This window comes from Schistocerca piceifrons, chromosome 4 (assembly GCF_021461385.2).
Source record: "Schistocerca piceifrons isolate TAMUIC-IGC-003096 chromosome 4, iqSchPice1.1, whole genome shotgun sequence".
Lineage (NCBI taxonomy): Eukaryota > Metazoa > Arthropoda > Insecta > Orthoptera > Acrididae > Schistocerca > Schistocerca piceifrons.
This window is the reverse complement of record NC_060141.1, coordinates 139641982-139659040: the sequence shown is the minus strand read 5'-3', so window position 1 is coordinate 139659040 and position 17059 is coordinate 139641982.

The following is a 17059-nucleotide window of genomic DNA, read 5'->3' as shown; positions in this document are numbered from 1 at the left end:
GATGTGAAAGATATAGAAGACAACGCAGTCTGTGGGTGTGCCATTCTGTACGTCGTCTTTCTGCTGTAAGCATGTGCTGTTCACAACGTGCAAGTGTGCTGTAGACAACATGGTTTATTCCGTAGAACAGAGGATTTTTTTGGTGTTGGAATTCCACCGCCTAGAACACAGTGTTGTTGCAACAAGACGAAGGTTTCAACGGAGGTTTAATGTAACCAAAGGACCGAAAAGTGATACAATAAAGGATCTGTTTGAAAAATTTCAACGGACTGGGAACGTGACGGATGAACGTGCTGGAAAGGTAGGGCGACCGCGTACGGCAACCACAGAGGGCAACGCGCAGCTAGTGCAGCAGGTGATCCAACAGCGGCCTCAAGTTTCCGTTCGCCGTGTTGCAGCTGCGGTCCAAATGATGCCAACGTCCACATATCGTCTCATGCGCCAGAGTTTACACCTCTATCCATACAAAATTCAAACGCGGCAACACCTCAGCGCCACTACCATTGCTGTACGAGAGACATTCACTAACGATATAGTGCACAGGATTGATGACGGCGATATGCATGTGGGCAGCATTTGGTTTACTGACGGCTTCGTCAATAAACAGAACTGGTGCATATGGGGAACCGAAAAGCCCCATGTTGCAGTCCCATCGTCCCTGCATCCTCAAAAAGTACTGGTCTGGGTCACCATTTCTTCCAAAGGAATCATTGGCCCATTTTTCAGATCCGAAACGATTACTGCATCACACTATCTGGACATTCTTCGTGAATTTGTGGTGGTACACACTGCCTTAGACGACACTGCGAACACCTTGTGGTTTATGCAAGATGGTGCCCGGCCACATCGCACGGCCGACGTCTTTAATTTCCAGAATGAATATTTCGATGATCATGTGATTGCTTTGGGCTATCCCAAACATACAGGAGGCGGCGTGGATTGGCCTCCCTATTCGCCAGACATGAACCCCTGTGACTTCTTTCTGTGGGGACACTTGAAAGACCAGGTGTACCGCCAGAATCCAGAAACAATTGAACAGCTGAAGCAGTACATCTCATCTGCATGTGAAGCCATTCCCCCAGACATGTTGTCAAAGGTTTTGGGTAATTTCATTCAGAGACTACGCCATATTATTGCGACGCATGGTGGATATGTGGAAAATATCGTACTATAGAGTTTCCCAGACCGCAGCGCCATCTGTTGTTGAAAATTGTAACTACTGTAATTTTGAAAGTTTGTCTGCCTGAAAATGTACTGTCCCAAGCATATTGCAACAAACGGTGTATTTCTATCGCTGCTCATTTAGTTTTTATTGTCGTTTCAAATATACTGGTCATTTTTGAAACACCCTGTGTATATATATATAGACACACACACACACACACACACACACAAAGATGATGTGACTTACCAAACGAAAGCGCTGGCACGTCGATAGACACACAAACAAACACAAATATACACACAAAATTCTAGCTTTCGCAACCAATGGTTGCTTCGTCTTTCCTGACAAATTTTGTGCTTGTGTCTGTGTATGTGCGAATGGATATGGAAAAAAAGCGAAAAAAAGTGAAAGTCGTTGGAACTCACCGAAATGGCTGTTTAATAGCTGAAAGGAACTGTTTGTGAACTGGAAACGGTGGATTTTGTAGCAGCAGTATTGTTGAAAGCAGAAAAAAAAATTTTTTTTTGGTTATGGTTTGGAGGTGGGTTACGTATTATTGAGTATATATAGGTGGGATAAAATTGTATGGTAGATTCGGTAAAGAGGAGAAGGTGAATACAAAGTGAAACTACTTGCAAAAACAGAAATAGAAAATAAGATGACAGGAAAGATTTCGAAATGCAACAGTGACAATAACAAACGTAATTGTTGGGTTCAAATTAATGATATGAATATAACAGAGGGAAACATTCCACGTGGGGAAAATATATCTAAAAACACAGATGATGTGACTTACCGAACGAAAGTGCTGGCAGGTCGATAGACACACCAACAAACAAACACAAACATACACACAAAATTCAAGCTTTCGCAACAAACTGTTGCCTCATCAGGAAAGAGGGAAGGAGAGGGAAAGACAAAAGGATGTCGGTTTTAAGGGAGAGGGTAAGGAGTCATTCCAATCCCGGGAGTGGAAAGACTTACCTTAGGGGGAAAAAAGGACAGGTATACACTCGCACATACACACATATCCCTTTAAGAAGGTAGAAGGTAGGGGTGCGGGGCGTTGGTGGGGTCAGGAGGTTGATGGAGTCAGCTGATAGGTTTTGTAGGGGGCCTAAGGTTCTGAGGATTCCTTGAAGCTCCGCCTGGACATCAGGAATGGGATTACCTTGGCAGACTTTGTATGTAGTGTTGTCTGAAAGCTGACACAGTCCCTCAGCCACATACTCCCGATGATCAAGTACCACGGTTGTGGAACCCTTGTCCGCCAGAAGAATTACGATGGATCGGTCAGCCTTCAGATCACGGATAGCCTGGGCTTCAGCAGTGGTGATGTTGGGAGTAGGATTAAGGTTTTTCAAGAAGGATTGAGAGGCAAGGCTGGAAGTCAGAAATTCCTGGAAAGTTTGGAGAGGGTGATTTTGAGGAAGAGGAGGTGGGTCCCGCTGTGACGGAGGACGGAAATGTTCCAGGCAGGGTTCAATTTGGATAGTGTCTTGGGGAGTTGGACCATTAGGAGTAGGATTAGGATCATTTTTCTTCGTGGCAATGTGATATTTCCAGCAGAGAGTATGGGTGTAGGACAGTAAATCTTTGACAAGGGCTGTTTGGTTGAATCTGGGAGTGGGGCTGAAGGTGAGGCCTTTGGATAGGACAGAGGTTTCGGATTGGGAGAGAGGTTTGGAGGAAAGGTTAACTATTGAATTAGGGTGTTGTGGTTCCAGATTGTGTTGATTGGAATTTTGAGGTTTTGGGGGGAGTGGAGCTGGAAGTGGGAGGTTGAGTAGATGGGAGAGACTGGGTCTGTGTGCAATGAGAGGAGGTTGAGGTTTGCTGGAAAGGTTGTGAAGGGTGAGTGAGTTGCCTTTCTGGAGGTGGGAAACCAGGAGATTGGATAGTTTTTTGAGGTGGGGGGTGGCATGCTGTTCTAATTTGCGATTGGCCTGTAGGAGGATGCTCTGAACAGCCGGTGTGGATGTGGGAGAGGAAAGATTGAGGACTTTTATTAAGGATAGGAGTTGACGGGTGTGTTCATTGGCTGAGTTGATGTGTAGGTGAAGGATTAGGTGGGTGAGGGCAATGGATTGTTCAGTTTGGAACTGGTATAGGGACTGATGGAAAGAAGGATTACAGCCAGAGATGGGAACTTTAAGTGTGAGGCCTTTGGGGGTAATGCCAAATGTCAGACAAGCCTGAGAAAATAAATCATGGGAGTGTAATCTGGCTAGGGCGAAGGCATGTTTGTGGAGGGAATGTAAATAAAACTTAATGGGGTTGTTGTGGGGATTTTGTGAGGGTGACATGGTATTAGAAGGTGGAAAGTGTAACATGAGGCTGAAATGAAAATGAAAATAAAAATATATGGCGAGAGATAAGGTGAACTAGAAAGCAAATGGAGATCTGGTGTGAAAAAGGCGAAAAGGTGTTGGTTATAGCTGGGCTATGTTCATCCTGTGGTGAACCTGGGTTGGTAGACAACGATGTGCACAAAGGTTATGTGGTTGTGCGGCCGCCAAAACACGTTAAAGGGTGGAGCAATTCGGGAAAATTTCGAAAAAACTGCGTGTAAATGTATTAAAAGGAGTGGTTTTGTGGTGGCAGATTGTGAAAATGAGGCTAACAATTGTCTGACGAAGAAATAATGACATTAAAACCTGTGGGAAACGGCTAAAAAAGATCAGTGATGTGGGAAGAATGGAAATGGAAAAAAAGTGAAAGTTGTTGGAACTCGCCGAAATGGCTGTTTAATAGCTGAAAGGAACTATTTGTGAGCTGGAAACGGTGGGTTTTGTAGCAGCAGTATTGTTGAAAGTGGAAAAAAAAATTTTTTTTGGTTAATGTTTTGGAGGTGGGTTACATATTATTGAGTATATATAGGTGGGATAAAATTGTATGGTAGATTCGGTAAAGAGGAGAAGGTGAATACAAAGTGAAACTACTTACAAAAACAGAAATAGAAAATAAGATGACAGGAAAGATTTCGAAATGATATGAACATAACAGAGGGAAACATTCCACGTGGGGAAAATATATCTAAAAACACAGATGATGTGACTTACCAAACGAAAGTGCTGGCAGGTCGATATACACACAAACAAACAAACACAAACATACACACGAAATTCAAGCTTTCGCAACAAACTGTTGCCTCATCAGGAAAGAGGGAAGGAGAGGGAAAGACGAAAGGATGTGGGTTTTAAGGGAGAGGGTAAGGAGTCATTCCAATCCCGGGAGCAGAAAGACTTACCTTAGGGGGAAAAAAGGACAGGTATACACTCGCACATACACACATATCCCAACACATATATATGATATGTGTGTATGTCGAATGTATACCTGTCCTTTGTTCCCCCTAATGTAAGTCTTTCATAGTATTGTCATTTGTGATATATATAGAACACAGCATTTTGTCACATATTGTTCTAATGCCTGTTTTTAACCAACCTTTCCTTCCACTACAGTCTGATTTGATGTATTCTGTCTTTGAGGAGAGAAGGCTTCAGTATCTTTGAGAAATAAGTACAAATATGAGTTGAATTTATCATTCACTGTGGCTGCGTGGTATACTTTATCCCACAGTTCCTGATGTAAACTATTTCAGACCAATAGATTCAGCATTTATTGATCTAAAATGTTTAACCATTTACTATTTTCCTCCATACAACTGTTATGGATCTCATTTGACCATTGTGATCAGACAAACCAGTTATTACAGCCTGTGTTTTCATGTCACTGTAATCTGTGGGGTCCAGGATCAGATTGTCAGTCATAGTTTGGCTGTGACCATTTACTCTTGTTGGGTATGGGATTCTAGGAAGTGGGTTGAAAGTGCACAATAATGATTCAGCTGTTTTCTGTTCTTGATTATTATTATTTGAAAGAAAATTAATATTAAATCACCACATTTTACAATCTTACTATTATTTCTACAGAGTCTGATACTAACTGAGAAAGGAACTTCTGAATATTTCCCACTGGTGCTCTGTAAGCTGTTATTATTATGAGGGAGCATGTTTCCAGTGCTCATTTGACAACAGGGCACTTGAAATGTTGTTCAATACAGTACTGAGTTATATCTGTGACTTATGGCCTGAAAGTATAGAGCACCTAGATATCCACCCCACTTTGTCTTATGATTGTCCCTCACTAATGACAACCAAATCTGTAAGTGTTCAAAAGTATCTGATTAATTTCTATAGCTTCTAGGTGATGTTCAGTAAAATAGAGAGCAAAAGCAACAGTTTCACTTGTCCAAATGTTTGGGAGAAACTAAGGTCTCACACTTGCATCTGTGTCTGCTATTTCTTAAAGAGCTCCAACTTTTTCATTTGAGAGACTTCTTATATTTTGATAAAATATTTCTCAGTAGTACAGATTAGTTTTTGTACACTCCTGGAAATGGGAAAAAGAACACATTGACACCGGTGTGTCAGACCCACCATACTTGCTCCGGACACTGCGAGAGGGCTGTACAAGCAATGATCACACGCACGGCACAGCGGACACACCAGGAACCGCGGTGTTGGCTGTCGAATGGCGCTAGCTGCGCAGCATTTGTGCACCGCCTCCATCAGTGTCAGCCAGTTTGCCGTGGCATACGGAGCTCCATCGCAGTCTTTAACACTGGTAGCATGCCGCGGCAGCGTGGACGTGAACCGTATGTGCAGTTGACGGACTTTGAGCGAGGGCGTATAGTGGGCATGCGGGAGGCCGGGTGGATGTACCACCGAATTGCTCAACACATGGGGCGTGAGGTCTTCACAGTACATCGATGTTGTTGCCAGTGGTCGGCGGAAGGTGCACGTGCCCATCGACCTGGGACCGGACCGCAGCGACGCACGGATGCACGCCAAAACCGTAGGATCCTACGCAGTGCCGTAGGGGACCGCACCGCCACTTCCCAGCAAATTAGGGACACTGTTGCTCCTGGGGTATCGGTGAGGACCATTCGCAACCGTCTCCATGAAGCTGGGCTACGGTCCCGCACACCGTTAGGCCGTCTTCCGCTCACGCCCCAACATCGTGCAGCCCGCCTCCAGTGGTGTCGCGACAGGCGTGAATGGAGGGACGAATGGAGACGTGACGTCTTCAGCGATGAGAGTCGCTTCTGCCTTGGTGCCAATGATGGTCGTATGCGCGTTTGGCGCCGTGCAGGTGAGCGCCACAATCAGGACTGCATACGACCGAGGCACACAGGGCCAACACCCGGCATCATGGTGTGGGGAGCGATCTCCTACACTGGCCGTACACCACTGGTGATCATCGAGGGGACACTGAATAGTGCACGGTACATCCAAACCGTCATCGAACCCATCGTTCTACCATTCCTAGACCGGCAAGGGAATTTGCTGTTCCAACAGGACAATGCACGTCCGCATGTATCCCGTGCCACCCAACGTGCTCTAGAAGGTGTAAGTTGACTACCCTGGCCAGCAAGATCTCCGGATCTGTCCCCCATTGAGCATGTTTGGGACTGGATGAAGCGTCGTCTCACGCGGTCTGCACGTCCAACACGAACGCTGGTCCAACTGAGGCGCCAGGTGGAAATGGCATGGCAAGCCGTTCCACAGGACTACATTCAGCATCTCTACTATCGTCTCCATGGGAGAATAGCAGCCTGCATTGCTGCGAAAGGTGGATATACACTGTACTAGTGCCAACATTGTGCATGCTCTGTTGCCTGTGTCTATGTGCCTGTGGTTCTGTCAGTGTGATCATGTGATGTATCTGACCCCAGGAATGTGTCAATAAAGTTTCCCCTTCCTGGGACAATGAATTCACGGTGTTCTTATTTCAATTTCCAGGAGTGTATTTCTGATCGGTTACTTAATGCTATGTTTGGTGTGATCTAAATCATTGTAAATGATTCAAATGGCTCTAAGCACTATGAGACTTAACATCTGAGGTCATCAGTACCCTAGACTTAGAACTACTTAAACCTAACTAACCTAAAGGCATCACACACATCGATGCCTGAGGCAGGATTCGAACCTGCAACCATAGCAGCAGCACAGTTCCGGACTGAAGCATCTAGAACTGCTTGGACACAGCAGCCAGCTAAATCATTGTAAAAAGATATATCATTTACTCCATAACTTTCTTTTTTCTTTAGACTAAAGATGGTCTTCAAATGTTAAGTATTTCTAAGATTGGACAGGTGCTGTCCTGTCTGCATGTAGTGTTTTTGGGAATGAGCTTCTCAAGCAATCTATTACCTGTTGAATTTCAATGCAAGACACAGCAAGTGGGATGTTTCCAATTTAGTGGCAGTTCATCAGCAAGTTAAATGTGAAAATCATCTGCTTGCTGCAGTGATCGTTGAAGCTCAGTATTCACATGCTGCACTTAGCAGTTCATCTGGGGCTGATAAAAGCATTGCAAGATCAACACAATGTTTATATTGAAGCATGATGCTGTTTTGGCAATATTTACAGTGTAATTGATTGATTGATTTTTATTTGGTCCCATTTGGTAACAGTGGATACAGAGTAAATACTTATAATATAGACAGGCCAACTTAGCCTAATATATTATGATATTTAGCCTACGTATTTACAATATAAAACAACATCCCTCAAGTTATTTACACACATCAGACTACAGTATCTTCAACTGTTTACAGTAATGCTTATAACTAATAACAGCACTACTCATTCTTTACACACATACTCCTCTACAAAACACACTTTTCACTAATCAATAGTTGCCACAGAGCCCCCTCCACCCCATCCCCCACTCCGCACCCCAACCCTCACCAGGGAGTGCAGAGCACAGTGGAGAGGTTGTCCAGAGGTTCTGTGGCAGTGCATAGAAGACCGACTGCAGCAAGACATAGTAATCTTCATGCCAGAAGGATGGCTGAATACAGCATCTGGCTCTAGAGACCAGAGGCACATCAGCTTGCAACGATTCAGCAGGAACATTGTTTTTGTCTTTATCCACTGAGGGGAGACCCAAGGGGACATCATCTTGGGACAAAGGGGGAGCCAGTGTCTTGAGGGAGTCTTAGAGGGTCCAAGTGGATTTTACGCACTGCACTGATACTGTTTGAGTTTTGCTGTTGAGCATGATGTGCGTAGTATTGGTGTCACACATGAGCACTTTATGTGACTCCAAGTACTGGGGTTGAAGAATCATCCTGTATCATGATGACGTGGCATGCTTCCAAGTTCTTACAGAGAACACATCTGCAGAGGTGTGAGGCTTAGGTGGTGGTGTCCGAAGGATACAGATGTGTGCACAGACATGCTCAACCAGGGCAGGTAGTGAGTCTTGAGACAGAGGTGGTACATCATCCACTAACTCAGGAGGCAGGATTAGTGGCTCACCATACAGGATTTCTATGAGTTATGTACCCAGATCCTCCTTGTGTGCCGCACATATGTCTAGAATTATCCAGGGATGTGCCTTGGACCAGAGCCCTCCCTGGCACAAGTGTCCTGTCCCAGAATTCTACTAAGCTGTTGCTCTGTAGCTGGTAGGGCATGGTGTGGAACTTCAACACAGCACACAGAGCACACAGCCGGTCAAATAGGTTAGACTCGAACTGGTGGCCCTGGTCCATAGTCAGGGATGAAGGGCAGCCCAGTTGGGAGATCCACATGTTGATAAACACATAGGAAATGATATCAGCCATGATATCCTTCAGGGGAACTGCCTCCTGATGCCCCGATCAGTCACAGACAGTATGTATTTGAAACATTGGACAGAGGATTCAGACCCAACTGCCTCAGCCTGCCAGGGAGGGGGTATGGTGAAGGTGCCGATGGGGGCGAGGTGTGCCTGCCAACATTGCTATATTGGCAGGGGGTGCATGTCCTCCTCCACATGCAGCAGTCATGCTTGACTCCCAGCTAGATATAACGTTTGATTACCAGTGTGGTAGTTGCTCTTACACCTGGTGGGCCAAGGTGTGTAAGGCATCAAAGATATCATGTCACAGTTCAGTCAGGATGACTGGTTGGACCATCCCTGTCAATGTGTTGCAGAGCACTGGTCTCATCACTCCAGGAAGGCGGTGCTTTTCAAGTGTGCGTGAACTTGATCAGACAGTGTGTAGCTATTGGTTTGATGTGTTGACAGCCTGCCGGCATGCCAGGTCTTTGGGGGTCGATGGGCATGGCAATGATATTGACCCATGAGAGGTAGTCTGCCACCATATTCTCTGCCCTGTATGTATCTCGCATCTGTGGGATAGTGGTGGAAGAGGTCGAGGTGAAAAACCTGAGGGGAGGGAGATCTTGAGACAGGTTGCAAATGGCATCAGAAAGAGGTTTATGGTCCATACATATAGTGAAAGGATGCCCTTTTAAATCTTATGGGAGTATCTGATCACCTCATAAACCACTAAAAGTTCTCAATCAAAAGCCGATCAATCACACTGAGACACTGTCAGCTTTTTTGAGAAGAAGTGGAGTGGTTCCGTAGTTCATCCATGTGCTGTTGTAGCATGAAGCTGATGGCCGTGTTGCTAGCATCTGCTTTGAGGGGCACATGTACTTCCAGGATAGGGAGGACAAGGGTAACAGCCTTGGAAAGCATGGTCTTCAGATTGTTAAATACATCAATCATGTCATTTGTCCAAGGGAGACTCCATTTGTCTGATGCGTTCTTCCTGGACAATTCATCAGTCAAGGATATTTGTATAGAAGCTCTGTGGGGGCAGTGTTGGTGATAAAAATTGACCATGCCTAGAAGCACCTCAGCTCAGAATAATCTTCTGGAAGAGGCAGGCTGAGAATGAGTTTGACCCAGACCAAAATGGTCGCATGCCATCAGACAAAATAGTATGACCCAGAAAAGTGATAGTGGTGCCACTAAGCTGTGAGTTTTCATGATTCATTTAGATGATGTTTGATTCCATGGCCACTTGAACTTGTTTAAGGTGCTGCTGATGCTCAATGGCAGATGATGAGAACAAGAGAATATAGTCAAGGTACACCTAGGCAAAGGGAAAGTTAGGCAACACTGAGTCGATAAAATGTTGCCATGTTTGGGTGGCATTTTTAAGACTGTAAGGCATGAATTACTACTCAAAGAGTCCAAATGGTGTAATGATATGAGTGTTTGGTATGTCGGTTGAGTGCATGGGAATTTGATGGTGCATCTTATGACAGCTGAGTACTGTAAACACTTGGGCACAATATAGCAACTGTGTGACGTCCTGGATGTGGGGAATAGGTTGGTACCAATGATCGTGCAAGAATTTAAGGTGCTGTAATCACCACACATACAGAATGTACATCTTTCTTTAACACAAGATGTACTGGTGAGGACCAGTTGCTGTCTGAGGGCCATAGGATACCTATATTGAGTGAGTCTTTGACAATGTCTTTAGCACAGCATAGCTTGAATCCTTTAAGGCACCAAGCCTTGTGTCAAACCAGAGCCCCTCTGTGGTATTAATTTCATGACAGGTACCACTACTGATGGTACCTGAGCAGCAGGTGAGGTGGGAGAGTGGTGGTGGGGTCATGTGGGGTGAGCTGTGTGCCACTGGTAGCTGATGAAACATAACATTGACAGGAGACAGATTGTTGGTGTGTGGGAGGTGCAGTTGGTTCCACCTGCAGTATGAGGAGGTCCCAGGTGAGGACCACTGTGATGGTGGGCTGGGTAGTGTGGCAAGCATGCTAACAGCAAGGACAATGTTGCAATCAATATGCACATCACACAGAAGTGTGTGCGGTTGCTGGGCATCATGCAGTGGTGTCCATGTAGTAGCAGTGGATGGAAGGAGCAGGTTGTCAGCCCAGGTTGTAACTGTCAGGTCAAGATCGCACTCAGAAGCCCAGACATTTGTAGAGAGGTAATGGAAATCAGCCGGTACACATGACAGTTTGTGAGACATCACCCGGATGCATGATATCAGATCCGAATTTTGTGCGTGATGAGCTGCTGTCTGAGAGCCCTTGAGCAAGAACTCAGACAGCGTGATCACAGTCTGGGAGGCCAGTGATGTACATTCCATGAGGATTACCAATTGCGGGGCATAGAGTGTGGCACATGGCTGTCATTACAGGAGATCAAAGCATCTAAAGAGTGGTGAAGTGTTGCAACTTGAAGGTCAGGTGAGAGGTAGTGGTGGAGGAAGTCCAACCCTATAACAGGTTCATGGATTTCTGCCACATAAAAAGTTCATAGAAAAAGTGTATTGTGTGAAAGATGGAGTGATAACCTTATAGAGCCCTGAACGGCAATATGTGACCTGTTTGCAGTGAAGAGAGGTAATGAAACTGGAGAGGGATCAACAGGCGTCACAGTGGCATGGATGACATTGACATCTGTTTCTGTGTCCATGAGGAAGTGGAGACAGGACACAATGTCATGTTTGTAGGGGCAGTGGGACTGTGCCGGAAGCAGATGCTGCATGACCTGGGCTGGTAAGCACCGTGTAGAATTGAGGCAGGATGTGGTGCCTAAACGCCTAAACGTGCCCGCCATTGAAATTTGGGTGACTGCACAGAGGTCTGCAGTTGCAAGTAGCGGCACTAAATATTGCGTGATACCAACAGTGCGGGTAGGTAGGGATGGGGTGGGGGAGGGGGGGGGGGGGAGGGGGGCGGAGGGGGGCAGGGGGGGCGGTGTTGGCAGATGGGCCAGGTCATTGCTGAGTGCTCAAGAGCAGGTCAGGCATGGCTTCAGCTGAAGTCGGTGGGCATCAGGCTATTGATACTGGCAGTGTAGGGTGCAGGCCACCAGGCGGAAACAATGTAGCAATGGCAGACTGTCCCAGGCAGGTGTGGCTGTGGTCGCACGTGGGAGTGAGTAACAGGAAGGGTGCTGCCCCCACCACCACGGTCAGTGACAGTGCTCAAGGCATGCACTGGTGGTGGCAAACAATAGTGAATGCTTGGTCAGCAAAATGGAGGCATGACTCCAGAGGGGCCATGACATGTGAAATCAATTGCAGCTATAGCTCATAAGGAAGTCTGACAAGGGAAAGGGTCCAGAGAGTAATGTAAGGCATATCTTCACTGTCAATTTGTGGGGTGAAGGTGCCACCAGAGCTGTGATACCATGCACTCTCCTAACAGTTTATTGTGAAGAATGTGGCGTAAGGCCCTAGCAGGAGGGAGGTGACAAAGGTAGTAGTTCACTGATGGGGTCGATGTGGTCATGCAGATGACTGATTAAGCTAGTAAACCTTGTGCTATTGTCCAAGACGCTATGGAAATTAATGGTATTGTCCACTAGAGCAAACCATGTCTTAGGACTGTCTTTTTGCAGGGCTCGCAGCTTGGGAAGACTTGGAGGAGTAATATCATAAGTGGGCAAGGAAGCAGCTGATGTGCGCTGAGGCTGGGAGCCATACCAGCCTGTGGTGTGGAGTCATGATTGAGTGGCACATGGGTCATTACCAGAAGCAGCAGAAGCCTGGCCTGTAGTGAGATGCTTGTTAAAGTCTGCTATTGTCCAGAATTGGCATAGTCTAAACAGATGTGCCAGCAACAGGAGCAACGGAGGATTGCAGAGCAGGAGTAGGTGTAAGCAGAGGGGGAAGGGGGGGGGGGGGGGTGGCATAGTCAATAACAGCATGAACGACACAGGCAAGAATAAGGAAGGGATGCTGCAGCCCATAGCAGCAGCAGTGATCATGAGTGAGGTGGGCATGAAGCATGCTGCGGTGCTGTGGGCCAGTGCTTTTGAAGTGGGTGCAAGTAGAGTATGTGCATTGCAGAGGCAACAGGAAATGGCGAGGAAGGTGCAAAAATGAAGGCTCCATCATGGCAGAAGCAACTGGCATCACCAAAAATCTGTGCAGTTGGGAGGGGAGATGCACAGAAGGTGTGGGAGCAAAGGTGTCTGGTGTGGCAGAAGGAACCAACATCATTGAAAATCTGTGTAGGTGGAAGGCAAGATGTACAGAGGTGTGCCCATCTGATGTGGTGGAGGTGAATGATGTCGCTTCTAAAGCAGGCAGTGGAGCTGACTCAGAAGAGGTGAAATGGGATACCTGGTGGGTATGAAGGCAAACCAATGCAGCAGAGGTGACCGGCATCGCAGAATAACCATATGAAAACAAAATCATGTGAGTGGGGTCTGTTGTGGCAGAGGGGGTGAATGTTGCTGATGCAAATTATGAGAACACTGCAGAAATAGGTAGCATGCTGCAGACATATTGAATGAGCAACATAGCTACAAGCTTGTCTCTGGGCCAGTGATGTGGTGTGGAATGGTGTGGCGACATTCTTTACAGGGATGGAGTTGGCAAACATGCTGCTCGGCATGTTGTGCTTGGCATGCAGAGCAACAGGCAAGGTCAGCCATATTGTGCCTGGTGAGGCTGGCTCAGTGGCATCAGAAACCCATGAAACAGTCACACAGTTTCACCTTAGCTGTGAATGCTGAGGTAGATACAACAGCAGATTCGCAGTCAAACTTCACTAAAAGCCTGGAGAAGTCCGAATGCAAAGGAATGATAAGGTCCATGTAGGTGGTGAACAGTAGGAACTGAAACACATGAAACAAAGGTGTTAACCACTCACAGTTTTTTAATGTTACTAACAGTTATTGGGGTCATAATGTGGTTATTAACCCTGTGGCAGATGCATGGCAGCATATAGTATCACCAATTCACTTTTCTTTCCGTAGATAAGTTACTGCACCAAGCACACAGCAGTGGTGCTAGACATGCTTCAATGATATTGTCACATGATGTCATTGTCAGGCAACAAGTTTCACTGTTGTCACACTATAATATCCTTCATAATAGCTGTGACTGACCTGTGAAGTAGACAATGACACTGAAGTGGCACAGTGTACTGCAAGTGCCCAGTGATGTAAGTAAATGTAGCATAATTGCTGCTGAATGATTTGAAGATCAGAAGCTATATTCTACAGAAACACTTCAAGTAAATGATTATTTAGTTACTGAAGATAAGTATTATATTTCTCCTATTGTCTTGAAGTTTTACCCAAAGAAAAGGATTGACATTAGATGAAATTGAATGGCTTCTTCTGGAATCATCTGACAAAGAGGATTATGCTATTATCTTTGACAGTGATGACGAAGCACAAATAATCAAGGCTGCAGATTATTCCAGTGAATCTGAACAATCATACAAAGGAAGCAATGAAGGGAATGAATTATCAAATATGAGAGCCTTTTCCATATTGGTAAGGACCAGGAAACTCTATGGATAAATAACCCATTAGTGGTGCCATATCAAACAACACATAAAAATATAATAAAGTCTTACCTGGCCTAAAACATAATGCAACAGGGACTAAAACTAAAATTGAAAGATTTTTTAATTATTTTGATCCTGAGATAATTGATTGTGTTTTTGTGAATACCAATAGCAATATATGAATAACAAGAGATCATCTGTGAATTATGTGAGGGATAGAGACGGCAGAAATGCTTCTGCTTCTGAAATAATAGCTCTGTTTCTTCGTGGTGTATAAAAAAGAGGATGAACAAAGGTGTTATAGCCATGGACATTAAATGGCACAGGAATGATTATTCTGAGGGCAGCATTTAGCTACAAGCGCTTTCTGTTCTTACTCCGGTCACTGAGGTAAGATGATACTTCAACAATAAAAGAGCAACTTGCAATTGACAAAATTGCCATATGTGATCTCCATGATCTCCATTGTGCATTTTTGAACACCTTCAGAAATAACTGCAGCCCAGGGGAGTTCACAACAATAGACAAAATTCTTGTTCATTTTCATGGACACTGCGGTTTTGTACAGTACGTGCCCAATAAGACTGACAAGTATGGTTTGAAGTTGTATGCAGTGTGCGATAGCAAGACATTTTACACTTGTAACTCTGGAGTATACTGTGGCAGAAAGAATCCTGGACCATATCTTGCATCTAACCAGCCTATGGATATTGTGAAGAGATTAGTTGAACCAATTAAGGGCACTTACAGAAATGTAGCTACAGACAACTATTATAGAAGTTATTCTTTATGACAGTATGTTCTAGAAAATGGGATAACCTTCATAGGGGCACTGAAAAGAACAAGAAGGAAATTCCTCCAGAATTCTTACCAAACAGGATTCAAGAAACTGGAAACTGTCTTTTCTGATGACAAGATGACTTCTGTCTTGTTTCATGCCAAATGAAAAGAAACAAGGCTGTGCTTTCTCTGACATGCATGAAACGGATGAAACAGACACTTCTATAGTAAAGTATGTTATAAATCTGGACTACAATGCAACCAAAGGTGGCGTAGATACTGTTGATTACATGTGTACATCATATTCCACTCAGAGGGCAACAAGAATATGGCTCTTGGTCTTGTTCTTCTGATATCTGGGTATTACTGGAATTAACTCTCAAGTGCTGTTCTTTGCAAATAATCCAGATAAAAGGTTCAGAAGAAGAACATACCTCACAAATCTGGCCTTGGCTGTAATGGAGAGCCAGTTGAAAGAAAGGACTCAACTCTTTACTTTACCAAGGGACATCAAAGGATTTCTGTCACCCTACTTATCAAATCCCCATAGATAACAAAGAGGTTTTTAGAAGGTGTCAAAGGTGCTATCTTTGTGGTGGTAAAAAATAACAAAACTACTGTGACTTGCAACAGTTACAAAATATTTGATTGCAAGCAACACAGCCACAACACTGTGACTTGCAATGACCACAGAGCTTCTCCAGATGAACAAGTGTGTGATTCTTGATATATATTCACAATTTTTTTTCTTAATGGGATGTCTCTTTCTTTATTATGACTATACAGTATTTCTGTTCCTTTCACTATACATTTTTGTAAGACTTGCTTTAATAAGGGCCTGTAATAGCACTGAAACCTGTGGTTATAACAATCTTACATGAGCTCAAAACCCCTTCTACAAATACTACCAGAAAATTAAAAAAAAGTTAAATGGTATTTGATGTTAGGCAGCACTGAGTGCCACATTAGCCCATTAGCATAATTATCTTCAGCGTGCCTGCCATAGAGTTAATGCAGTTAAGGTAATGTACATCACTAATAATGCATGATCCAATGGAAATACCTTTATTAAACAATGAATAACTAGACACCATACAGCAGAAAACATGAGTATTACAGCATGTGAGAAAGATGGCACTGAACATCTCCTAAGAAAGTTGTTCACAGATAAAGTAGTAAGTAAAAGAAGAATAAAGGAGGATAATATTAGGCCTAATGAAGAGTTAGAGTTTGAGAGTGGCAATGAGGAAAAGGATCATGCTATCCGTCATTTGTCAATGTCTGATAATTTTTTTGGTAAGCAGGATGATAGTTTTTCCAGGGAAAGGATTAATGAGGATTTGTTGTATGAAGAAGATCACATGGTAAGTTGAAATTGAAGTGTGGTACCCTGTAGTAACAGCAAGTGTACAAGGTACACATGTGAAGTGCTTACTGGACAGTGGTAGTGATTTGAATGGCATTTCACAGGCATTTTTTGAATCTATTAAGAACACAGAGGGTATAGCAGTGATGCATGTTTCCAGAATAAAAATTATTGGTGCTACTGGTAAGCTATCAAAGAGTGTGAAACAAGAGGCACTATTAACTGTGGAATTGGCAGGTGATTCAAAACCTCAGCATTGATGTAATATTTGGGACTAATTTCTTGTGCAAAGAGCAGGTAGGGGGTTCAACTTTCTATGCTGGATTCATTATGTGGTGATAATGCTTACCCCAGCTGTCTGTCTCATTTGTCATGTTTCCTGAGACAGTCAGACTCTTCTCCTATCCTGTAGTTATAAGTTAATCAGAAACAGTCTATCTTTGACTTTCATGTGATTTCGTACAGCAGGATACTTTGGTATAATGATATTTTAGAAAAGGTTTCTCCAGTACTATTTATATATATTATTGTATGTTAGTGATAAGTAATGGAATCATAAAAGGATGGAAGAATGAAATGAAGAAAGTATGTTGGTGTCATGGTTAAAGAATT